Genomic DNA, 11,706 nt, shown 5'->3' on the forward strand with positions numbered 1-11,706 from the left:
ATGATGTCACTATATAGTTACGTATTCAACATATATGACACTAGTTATTGTGGCATGTTGGGCCATTACATCACCATACAGTGTGTAACTAGTATTAGCTGTATTGCCATGCTGTGAGATTATCACCCTACATTGTGTAGCTAGTAGTGTCATGTTGGGTAACTATAGTATAGTGACATCGTCACTCTACAGTGTGTAACTAGAGTGTTGTGTAGTTACATCATCACCCTATAGTTTGTAACTAGTAGTGTCATGTAGTGACATTATCACTCTACAGTGTGTAACTAGTAGTGTCATGTAGTGACATCATCGCACTACAGTGTGTAACTACTGAGTAGCGTCATGTAGTGACATCATCACCCTACAGTATGTAGCTAGTAGTATCAAATGGTGACATCATCACCCTACAGTGTGTAACTAGTAGTTTCATGTAGTAACATCATCACCCTACAGTGTGTATAATAACTAGTAGTGTCATGTTGGGTAACTATTGTTATAGTGACATCATCACCCTACAGTGTGTAGCTAGTAGTGCCATGTATTGACATCATCACTCTACAGCGTGTAGCTAGTAGTGTCATGTTGGGTAACTATAGTATAGTGAAATGATCACCCTACAGTGTGTAATTATTAGTGTCATGTAGTGACATCATCACCCTACAGTTTGTAACTAGTAGTGTCATGTAGTGACATCATCACCCTACAGTGTGTAACTAGTAGTGTTATGCTATAGTGTGTAGCTAGTAGTGTCATGTAGTGACATCATCACCCTACAGTGTGTAACTAGTAGTGTTATGCTACAGTGTGTAGCTAGTAGTGTCTTGTAGTGACATTATTATCCTACAGTGTGTAACTAGTAGTGTCATGCTACAGTGTGTAGCTAGTAGTGTCTTGTAGTGACATTATCACCCTACAGTGTGTAACTAGTAGTGTCATATATGCTACAGTGTGTAGCTAGTAGTGTCTTGTAGTGACATTATCACCCTACAGTGTGTAACTAGTAGTGTCATGCTACAGTGTGTAGCTAGTAGTGTCTTGTAGTGACATCATCACCCTTCAGTGTGTAGGTAGTAGTGTCATGTAGTGACATTATCACCCTACAGTGTGTAACTAGTAGTGTTATGCTACAGTGTGTAACTAGTAGTGTCTTGTAGTGACATCATCACCCTACAGTGTGTAACTAGTAGTGTTATGCTACAGTGTGTAACTAGTAGTGTCTTGTAGTGACATTATCATCCTACAGTGTGTAAGTAGTAGTGTCATGTAGTGACATCATCACCCTACAGTGTGTAACTAGTAGTGTTATGCTACAGTGTGTAGCTAGTAGTGTCTTGTAGTGACATCATCACCCTACAGTTTGTAACTAGTAGTGTCATGTAGTGACATCATCATCCTACAGTGTGTAACTAGTAGTGTCATGCTACAGTGTGTAGCTAGTAGTGTCTTGTAGTGACATTATCACCCTACAGTGTGTAACTAGTAGTGTTATGCTACAGTGTGTAGCTAGTAGTGTCTTGTAGTGACATTATCACCCTACAGTGTGTAACTAGTAGTGTCATGCTACAGTATGTAGCTAGTAGTGTCTTGTAGTGACATCATCACCCTTCAGTGTGTAGGTAGTAGTGTCATGTAGTGACATTATATATATCACCCTACAGTGTGTAACTAGTAGTGTTATGCTACAGTGTGTAACTAGTAGTGTCTTGTAGTGACATTATCACCCTACAGTGTGTAGCTAGTAGTGTCATGTAGTGACATTATTACCCTACAGTGTGTAAGTAGTAGTGTCATGTAGTGACATTATCACCCTACAGTGTGTAACTAGTAGTGTTATGGTACAGTGTGTAACTAGTAGTGTCTTGTAGTGACATTATCACCCTACAGTGTGTAAGTAGTAGTGTCATGTAGTGACATTATTACCAAACAGTACATAGCTAGTAGTGTCATGTTAGGTAACTATTGTTATAGTGACATTATCACACTACAGTGTGCAACTATAATAGTGTCATGTTGGCTAACTATATAGTGACATTATCATTCTACAGTGTGTCCTAGTGGTGTCATGTTTGGCAGCAATAGTGACATTACAGTATAACCTCTATATAATTAATATTATATTAATTTAACAGACACTTTGGGACCAACCAATTGCAGGTTTGTTGATATTTTACTGTTACAAGGAGGTTATCCTATCTCAGAGGTAATAGGGACCTAATACACTGATCAATAAGCACCTTCATAATACAGTTTAAGACTGTTTCCAAGGTAGCTACAGAGACACATAAACAAAGCTAAACACAACAATGATTATTTAGAGGCACTCAATACGGAAAAAGTTAACCTGAATTGCCATTATAAATAAACACCAAGTCGCATGTTTCTACCTTTTGTTTCATCAAGATTGAGTTTGCAATTTGTTTTTGCATAATTCAGCCAAAAGTGGTGTCCCACCTACTCCAACACCCTTATATCACCCTACATGGTGTACAGTAGCTAGTAGTGTCATCTTAGGTAGTAGTGTCATCATTGGGTACATTATCAAGAGTTTGAACGGTGTAGCTCCGTATTATGCAAAACCCCAGTAACAAACCATAAGTATAAATTGGAATTCTTAACAAAGCTCTGAATGAACTATACAACACTATTTCATAGCACACATTACACGTGAAAAGTCAAGTTTGTCACAATATCCTTTAACAGTATTAGGAAACAGTTCTCAAGAGTATTGATGACCTGCAGTACACATGATAATAAGCAGCAACACAGAACAGAATGTAGCTTACATTGAGAAACACTACGCTGTGTCTAGCATGGTTCGAATCGACCATCTTGTTCCTTGGTGTCTTCTCTATAACACATACTTCTCCAGATTCTTATAGCACACCTACAAAGTTAGAGTTGAACATGATATAACAAAACGGAAAATGGAGAAAGCACATGCACAAACATACTTTTGGACTACATTATCCAACACGCACACACGCACATGCACACACTAACAAAGCAAAAAAAAAGCAGAGCCATGTGAAGCACAGCTACAATGCTTGCCACCCAGTAAACCAGAGCTGGGATGCCTGTGCACTACTCAGGAGCTTGAGCTTCAATAAACCACAGGAGAACTGTCCAAGTCTCATGGAGAGAGGTTGCAGAACTATACAGTATTATCATACTGTAGGATATACATTTTAAAATGCAATCCGTTACAGTGACTGTATATTGTTTCACTTCCACAGAGTTTCGAATGAGACCAAAAAGCTGCTAAAGACCAAATGGCCTTGCTTCATGTCGGATTTGTCAAACCCAATAAATGTGTATAGCATATAAGTACACTCACCAGCAGTAACATGTAATTCTTGGGTGTCCAGTAGCATGTCTGTAAAAAAGAGATGTAATGAAAATTAGACTCTGGGATGGGTGTGAAACTGCAGTATGCAAACTATAGACACTACTATAGTACATGACACTACACAGAGAAACATGTAGTGAGAGACACGTGTATCCATGTATCACATACACAGAGACACATGTAGCAGCATTACATTATGACTACATGTGTCTCTGTGTACATGTGTCTACTGTTGCTAAACTACATGACACTACTATAGCGTGTGTGGTGTGTGCGTGTGTAGTGTGTGTGTGCAGCATGTATGTGTAGGGTATGTGTGTAGTGTGTGGTATGTGTGTAGTGTGCGTGTGTGTGTAGTGTTCGTGTGCATGCCTTAGTGTAGTGTGCGCGTGTGTGTCTCTGTGTAGTATGTAGAAAGTCTGTGTGTAAGGTATGTGTGTAGAGTGTGTGTGTGTGTGCAGTGTACGTGTGTGTGTAGTATGTGTGTGGTGAGTGCAGTGTGTGTGTGTGTGTGTGTGTGTGTGTGTGTGTAGTGTGTGCACCTGTATGTAGTGCAGTGTGTGTCTGTGTGTCTCTTTGTAGTGCGTAGCATTTGTGTGTAGTGTGTAGAGCGTGTGTGGTGTAGTGTGTATTTGTGTAGTATGTGTGTATGTGTGTATTTGTGTATGCAGTGTGTGTGTGTTTCTGTGTGTAGTGCAGTATGTGTGTGTGTGTGTGTGTGTCTGTGCTTGTGTGTGTCTGTGTAGTGTGTAGCATGTGTATGTGTGTGTGTGTGTGTGTGTGTGTATGTGTGTGTGTGTGTGTGTTTGTGTGTGTGTGTGTGTGTGTGTGTGTGTGTGTGTGTGTGTGTGTGTGTGAGTGTAGTGCAGTGTGTGTGTGTGTGCGTGTGTGTGTAGTGCAGTGTGTGTGTGTGCAGTGTGTGTGGGTCACTGTGTGTGTGCGTGTGTGTGTGTATGCCTATCTACTTATCTATGTTGGTCCATACGCACTTACGTAAGCAAAATCGTTAAATGATAAAAGCAGCTTGTACGTAAGAAAAGCGAAATGAAGTTTGTAATAAACAGTTACGAGTAAACTTTGTGATTTCTTTCTGGCAGGCTGAAACATGGGTGACACGACTCTTCTTAGACTTTTTGATTTACTTTCTCTTCAAGTTTTACAGGCATTTAATAACTGAAAAACATTGGTACAGGCCTTGTAGACTTCCAGGAATAGCTTATCCCTTTGAGTTGAAAGTGGGTATGTCCCTTACGAACGTGAATGAAAATGAAGAGCAGCTTTGAGGCTTTGTTGAGAGGATTGGCGAGAAAAAACATGATAGTTAAACTATAAAACAGTTTAGAAGATACTTCTGTGCATAACATGCCATCTAGCATTAATTTTACTCTTACTGTTATACCACGTCATCACTAGCACAGTTAGGTGGGCTACATTTCAAAGGTCCCAAAAGAGTTTCATTCACAATTACAAGTGGGGGTACTTTGTACAGAGCCATTGGAAGGGATAAGCTTTTGAGATGTTTGCCATGAAGACAGCAGGAGAAAATTCTGTTGGGGAATGCATTTTCACACTTTTAGATACTTACCTAGCTCTGGTTTTATTTTTAAAACCAGATCTGGAGTGTTCGAGAAGAGCAACTGTGCATGCTTCTACATAGAAAGATAGTTAACAAACAAGTCTTACCAGAGATTTCTCTCACTTTCTTAACGAGGAAAATCTCAAAAGTTATCCCTTTTAATGGCTATCTGTACAAACAATCCCCACTCTTATTGCCATTTTTGTGCTATGATGTAATTGTGGATAAAGCTCATTAAATAACTGGACGGGACAGACTTGTACTGGAGCACACTGAGAGTGAACTTTAAACTTACAAGCATGCACTAAACATGTCACAATGCATGGCCAATCTTAGGGAAGAATAATTCACTACCATGAAACTTGACAATGATACAATATACAAATAGAAATTGTGACACAAAAGATCTAGAGTAGTAGAGAAGTCAAGGGCATTATGTAGTGTGGAGAACAACTATCAAATGAGTATATTCATACTTTCATTTAACAGTTAAACTTACACTTAGAATTTTCCTCGGGTATGTGATACCAGCGCTCTATCATCTGGCTACAAAAAAATAAATCAAGTGCATTACACTGCATATACCGTATAGCCTAAATATTTTAAGGGGAAACTTTTTTTTGCTGATTGTGCAGTGTTGGGGGGGGGGGGGGGGTATCAGCAAAATTTTATCCTTGAAATATTTAGACCTCCCATAGAGAGTAATACATTTGGGTAGTACAGTGGAACCTGTGTTACGGTCACCTGGATTAAGCGGTCACCTTTGTATAACGGCCATGGTCACGAGGTCCCAAATATTTTCCAATACAAATGTATGCATTGTGGTCTGCATTAAGCGGTCACCTGTCTAACGCGTATAACGGCCAACCAAGAATTTGCCCATGAATCACTGTATACATAACTTTCTTCTTCGTATAGCGGTCGCTACCTTTTATGGTGGCTTGTTAAGCAAATTTCCTGGCACCACGGCATCATTTCAATTAATGCGCCGGGCAATTATCCCACTTCCTACCTTTCAATAAATACTATATAATCTATCAGTCTTCATTGCTTAATCGTATTCAATAGCTATAACCAACATCCATAACAGGCTCACCTTGCTGTTTCTGTACTAAAATATTACTACATTGTGGTTGGCGCGAGCCTCTTTATAATAATTACTCATTTATAACAGTCATAGCCACTAAAATGTTGCTGACCACCTTATGCAGGTTTTCTCTATAACAGCCACCTGTATATAAAGGCCAGATATATCTGGTCCCAAGGTGACCATTATAGACAGGTTCCACTGTATTTGTGAAAATTTTACCTTTAGCAACACTTAACCCTTAAACCTGCATAATCAAGAAAACTGGATTTAAACTTAATAAATACACATGCCTTGCATAGAGCGCTGTAACTTTCGAAGCATCCATTCTATGGCTATGCGATTTACATTATTCTACTTGTGATGGAACAAGGATTAAAATGATACCTAGAGTTTTACCCTAATGTTACATGGTGAGGCCATGAAAATAACTTTTTGGTAGGGAACATGCAAACTTTTTATTACATACCTCTATAAAATGGTCGATGACTCGATGGTAGTTGCTCCTATCACCTTGCAGTGACTTCCATAGGACTTGTCGTGAATTTTTGTATCAGGCAATATATGATTTACGTGAGTAATCCCACAATCAAAAGTAAGCATGTGGCAAGAATTATGAAACACGGAGACTTGACATGTCGATGTTCATCACTTCATAATAAGTAAGCCACTGTAGTCACAGTGCTCCTCCAAGTAGCCCAGTGGACACACTTTTTAAATCTATGTGTGTTTGTAAGGCTGTAAGAATTAAGTTATCTCACCTAGTGTCACCATGCGAGTCCATATTGTGTAAACATGCATTTTCGAAAAGCAGATTTAAGGGTTAACCTTGAAAAGAAATATTTAGGCTATACCTAGTAGTAATACCCCCACCTTTGATGTTGGCCATGAAAAACAAATTTATAAGGTGTCTGTATAAGGAATAAGGCGTCTGCTCTAGTACATTGCCTGCCTTATGATCTCAGGGTGGTTGACGATCCACAAAAGTTGGATTTCTTACCAAGAGTGTACCTTAACCCTTGACTTCTACATACAGCAAAAACTTAAATGAAAATTTCAACAATTTGTTTTGATAAAAGCAACTATTAAACTTTCGTGCTGTAAAGTTTCCCACCCAAAGCTTCTTTTTCCTAGGAGCTTCGGTGATTATATCAGACCATGTATGGAATTATTGGTAAACACCACTTGTCACCCTTAATCACTCACAAACCTTAATGCACTAGTTTGTAATGTACCGGACAGTAAACCAGCCACGTCTCAGGATATTAAACTAAAATTTTAACACAAGATAGATAAGCACCCAATACCTCATTTAACCTATTAAACAGAAAATAAACCAAAAAGGTAGGTTTCCAAGATCACGTTACAATTATTGAATGTAAAAGTGCTACTTGAAATGATGCTTGTACTGTCCTATGCCAAAATCCCTTGTTTAAAGGATGAAGATCGTACAATACAGGATACATTAGAGTGACACCTCCTTGACAGTAGGTAGTATAGGCATGCTGTCTACTTCTAATAACGATACAGTCGAGTCCTTTGTGGAGACTTAAACCCATATGCATGCCATACAATGGTGATGGGATAAGGTAGAGGTTTAACCAGTTTGTATACAATGCATTTATTGCTCTTTCTACTCCACAACCCACATTTTAAAATAAAAGCTGGTAGCCAATACTACTGGATTTTTTTTTTGCGCGATTTTTTTTTTTTTTGAAATATAATAAGTAAATAAACAAGAAACAGCAATTGAAGTACATGCGATGGAAGCATGCACCTGACCCTCACACATTGCAAGGTCAAGTGCTGCGATAGTAACTGGACTGGCAGGGTTACAGTAAAGAAAAACTGGTGGAGCATCTAATCCAGGACACTACACTGGTCTTTCTAAGCAGCAGGCAGAAATGCTAACCTCTTGTAAGCAATACTAGCCGCACCTCCCATTCCCCCAAAAAGTAGGGAATACCAATGGGGTGAAGGAGCCCATTTCAACATCACTCACTATAATATAGCTAAGATCAGACCGACTTTCTTCTTTTGTGTGTGGGTGGGGAATAAGTGATCTAGTACACTTCCCACAGAATTTCTGTGTAACGTTTCACCAGCTCTATGGTGGGTGCTGATTGGCCACTTATTCCGCACTCACACACTAAGAAAAAATTCTGTCTGGTCTATGCAAGATTACCATAGCCACGCCAACTGGTGCATTTTATTTAGAGAAAGTAGTCTGGTACCACACTAGCCTTTCAAAACAATATAATCTCAACGTGTGTATCTACTTATTCTACTTACCTTTAGTCCGTTTGAGCAGTTTTCTCTGTGTGCTGACCACTCCTTGGGGGTAGACTTGAGTTCTGGACAGAGCCTGGTACCACTACACCACGTGCGTACTGAATGAACGCTAAAATTTTAATTATTTGCCATGTCAGGAACAGAGGAAATTAACGCCTCGACGTGTTAACAAACCAGGTCAGCAGTGTTTATAAATTCTTAAACTTTGAGCATTGAAACTTATGCAATTGGAATTTGCGAATTCCAATTGCCTAATGTCCTAGTGACCAAACGGTAAAGTAAATAGGCGCTTCGCGCGCGCAGCGCGCGAAGCGCCTATTTACTTTACCGTTTGTAATATTAGACTTATAATTGGCCCCAAAATACACGGATCGTATAATGCTGCAATAAAAAGTACTGAAACAAGCTGGATCGGATAGTACGTAATGTCCAAATACTGTAAAACAATAAGAAGTGAATATCCCTACTGTGCTACACTCAATGCACAGTAGGGGTATTCACTTCTTATTGTTTTACAGTATTTGGACATTACGTACTACTCCGATCCAGCTTGTTTCAGTACTTTTTATTGCAGCATTATACACTGTCCGTAATCTAATTTAAAATTCCAAATTGTTTCTTATGCTTGTTTGTGAAGTCTTTTTGCAAGCTCATGCATGACCACTAAATATCTGCTGAGTTACTCACAGCACTATTATATATATGCTAGATTATGACACATACAATAACAACTTTTTTGTGTGTGTGTGTTTGAATAATTAAAAAAATAATAATAAAAATCAGTGGGCGTGGCTCTACATAAGCCTGCAGACAATAATGGACGTGGATTCGTGCATACCTACAGACTGATAAATGGACGCGGCTACCATATGTCTACAGACTGTAATTTACGTAAGTGGGCGTGGCTCACAAAAGAAGCAGAACTACGCTATGACACGTAGTAACACGTCCACATTTAATTTAGCACGTGGGGTCAGACCCGAATAATCTTTAAAGCAGGACCTGGATGACCCGACTCGTTGTTACTAACAAAGACTTACACATTGCTATATAGTTTGCCGTGAGTTGCTCTCTCTGATAGCGATTCCGGAATTCCGTAAATTTTGCATAAAATTTTCTCCGTGAATCTTCCATTGGAGAGTTGGCACAATCATTTCGCTGCCATACGAGTGACTGATCTAACAATTGGATCGTTTCTAGGGTTTCTGGGGGCAATGAATATGATGGTGCAGTTAGTTTCCCGCTACAAATATGTTTGTGTGGAGTTTTATGCTAATTATAAGACTATTTTGCAATATAGCCACCACAATGTTATGTTCTTTTTGCAAGAAACGACCCAGCACATGTTAGTTACACCAAGGTGAGCATTTTTGTCCATGTAGTTTTCAATATTACCATGCTAAAAGTCAGCAAATTTGCACCACAAATGGCTCATCTCTTTGATGCACCATTTTGGTAGCTGTCAAAGAGCTGTACATTAAGAGACAAAACAATCATATAACCAGCTATAAATCAACAGTACAACTCCTTGCTTTGCATGCACATTGTATTTTTGAGTGGAGATGACTGGAACAGAGTGGTTGCACTTCACCATGTGTGTGTTGTCTTGCCATCCGCAAGATGCTAAATGCTTGCAACTATTTAGTGGCTTTCTATGGAGGTGACCTTTATTCAGAGGGTCTTACAAGTAAGGTTACACTGTGGTCCATGTAATAAGGTATTTATAACAGAAAACAGAATTTCAAAATGTTATTGCAAAGCTCGGTTATAAGCATTTGTTCAATTGTGCCATTTTTGGGCCTTTTTGCAATGGAAAGATATGGAGAAAATTTTGCCTATTTTAAAGGACAAAATTGCTTATAACTCTACCATCCTATAATGGATTTTTAAAATCTAAGTGTTTATGAGATCCTCAGGGAGTACTACTCAAGGCTATGCTAAATAAAAATTATTTCCATTAATTTTAAAATTCTCCCGGAATCGCTATCTCTGATCGATATCAACAGCGAGTCACGTACGCGTGTTTTTGGTGCAACCGGCGCCGGACCACATTTATTCGAATAGTCAGTTTTGTTAGGCGCAATCTGTGAATTTGTGCAGTTTATAAATTGCGCTAGGGACCCGCCGATTATGCTGGCATAATTTTGAGCATAATAGGTACCTAAAAGCATTGAGCATAATGCCAGCATAATAGGTTAAATATTTGTACGATAGTGTAAATTCTTGCTGGAAAAATGACAATTGCAAAATAAGATCGATATACTCTAATAGAGCAGTCAGTAACTCTAATAGAACAATCATCAAACTGACTGTTCTATTAGAGTATATTGATCTTTTCTCTTACATGCAAGCATGCAGCAAGAATTTATTATTTGTGCTCCAGCCACTCATTTTTTTCTTTCTATACAGTGTTAAACTAGTAGCAAAGCATATGAACTAAAGCATGAACATTGAGCATAATCGAGCATAATAGGTAAATATTGAGCATTAATTTAAGCATAATAGGTGAATTTTTGAGTAGTGAAGCATAGCATAATAGGTAAAATTATGAGCATAATCGGCGGGTCCCTATTTCTCTCTCAGTTTTGCCCTCTGCGTACTCAGCATTTGTGGTAGCTAGCAGGTTCATCTCGTTTCAATCAGCTGATATTGATGGGCACATGTACAGTCAGTGTTTTTCTAGGATTTCTCTTTTGGAGGGGAATCAGGAATTTGGGGGTGACCAGGTGAAAGTCTGTGTATAGTTGTCCAAGTTCACAATTATGTAAAACGCTTGAATAGTTGCCAAACTGGTTAGTAATTTAAGGCTGTGTCATGAGTGTTGATTTTTTTTTTGATTGGGTGAAGCCATGCAGATTGTATGATCAGGCTTTCTGAGATTAAATCCAAGGGGTATTTGTGACAGCTGTGCATGCCATTTTTGTAATTAGAAAATTTTACAAATCACACATAATTTAAAGACAATTTTGAGAGTTAGGAAAAATCTGGGTAGACTTGGGCTCTCAGATATTGAATAGCCATCACTATATGCATGAAATTTTGTTAGTCAACATAACAGGTTAATTGATCTGATACTGAATCTGAGAGCATTTTAAGGTTGCATTTGCAATTTTTAACCTGGGAAAATTTTACATATTAACCACTCTGAGATTGAATCTGAGAGCATTTTTGGTGTGCCATTTTATTAAGAACAAGCTTGACCTAAGTATAGTGTAGTAGTCACTCACAATTTTAGGGGGTGAGTCTGAGATTTTAGGGGGGGGGGGGGGGGGGGAAGTTTTCTAGCAGTTGTCCAGCACAAACAAACACTGCACATGCATGCTCCACCAGTAATGAAATGTATATCAGCACAGAAGGTTTGGTGCATTGTAACTCGTGTCCCAACATTATGTCTTTAATGTCCAG

At 38.8% G+C, this 11,706-nt stretch overlaps 1 long non-coding RNA gene across 1 annotated transcript; it reads right to left on the bottom strand.

Annotated features, from left to right (window-relative positions):
* Positions 1-2,592: 2,592 nt before the first annotated feature.
* Positions 2,593-8,587, bottom strand: LOC136244467 (uncharacterized). The gene is made up of 5 exons (XR_010695268.1): positions 8,302-8,587; positions 5,422-5,468; positions 3,335-3,373; positions 2,784-2,884; positions 2,593-2,733 (listed from the first exon to the last, which is right to left on the bottom strand). It is a non-coding gene; the product is annotated as an uncharacterized lncRNA (long non-coding RNA).
* Positions 8,588-11,706: the final 3,119 nt, after the last annotated feature.

This window comes from Dysidea avara, chromosome 14 (assembly GCF_963678975.1).
Source record: "Dysidea avara chromosome 14, odDysAvar1.4, whole genome shotgun sequence".
Lineage (NCBI taxonomy): Eukaryota > Metazoa > Porifera > Demospongiae > Dictyoceratida > Dysideidae > Dysidea > Dysidea avara.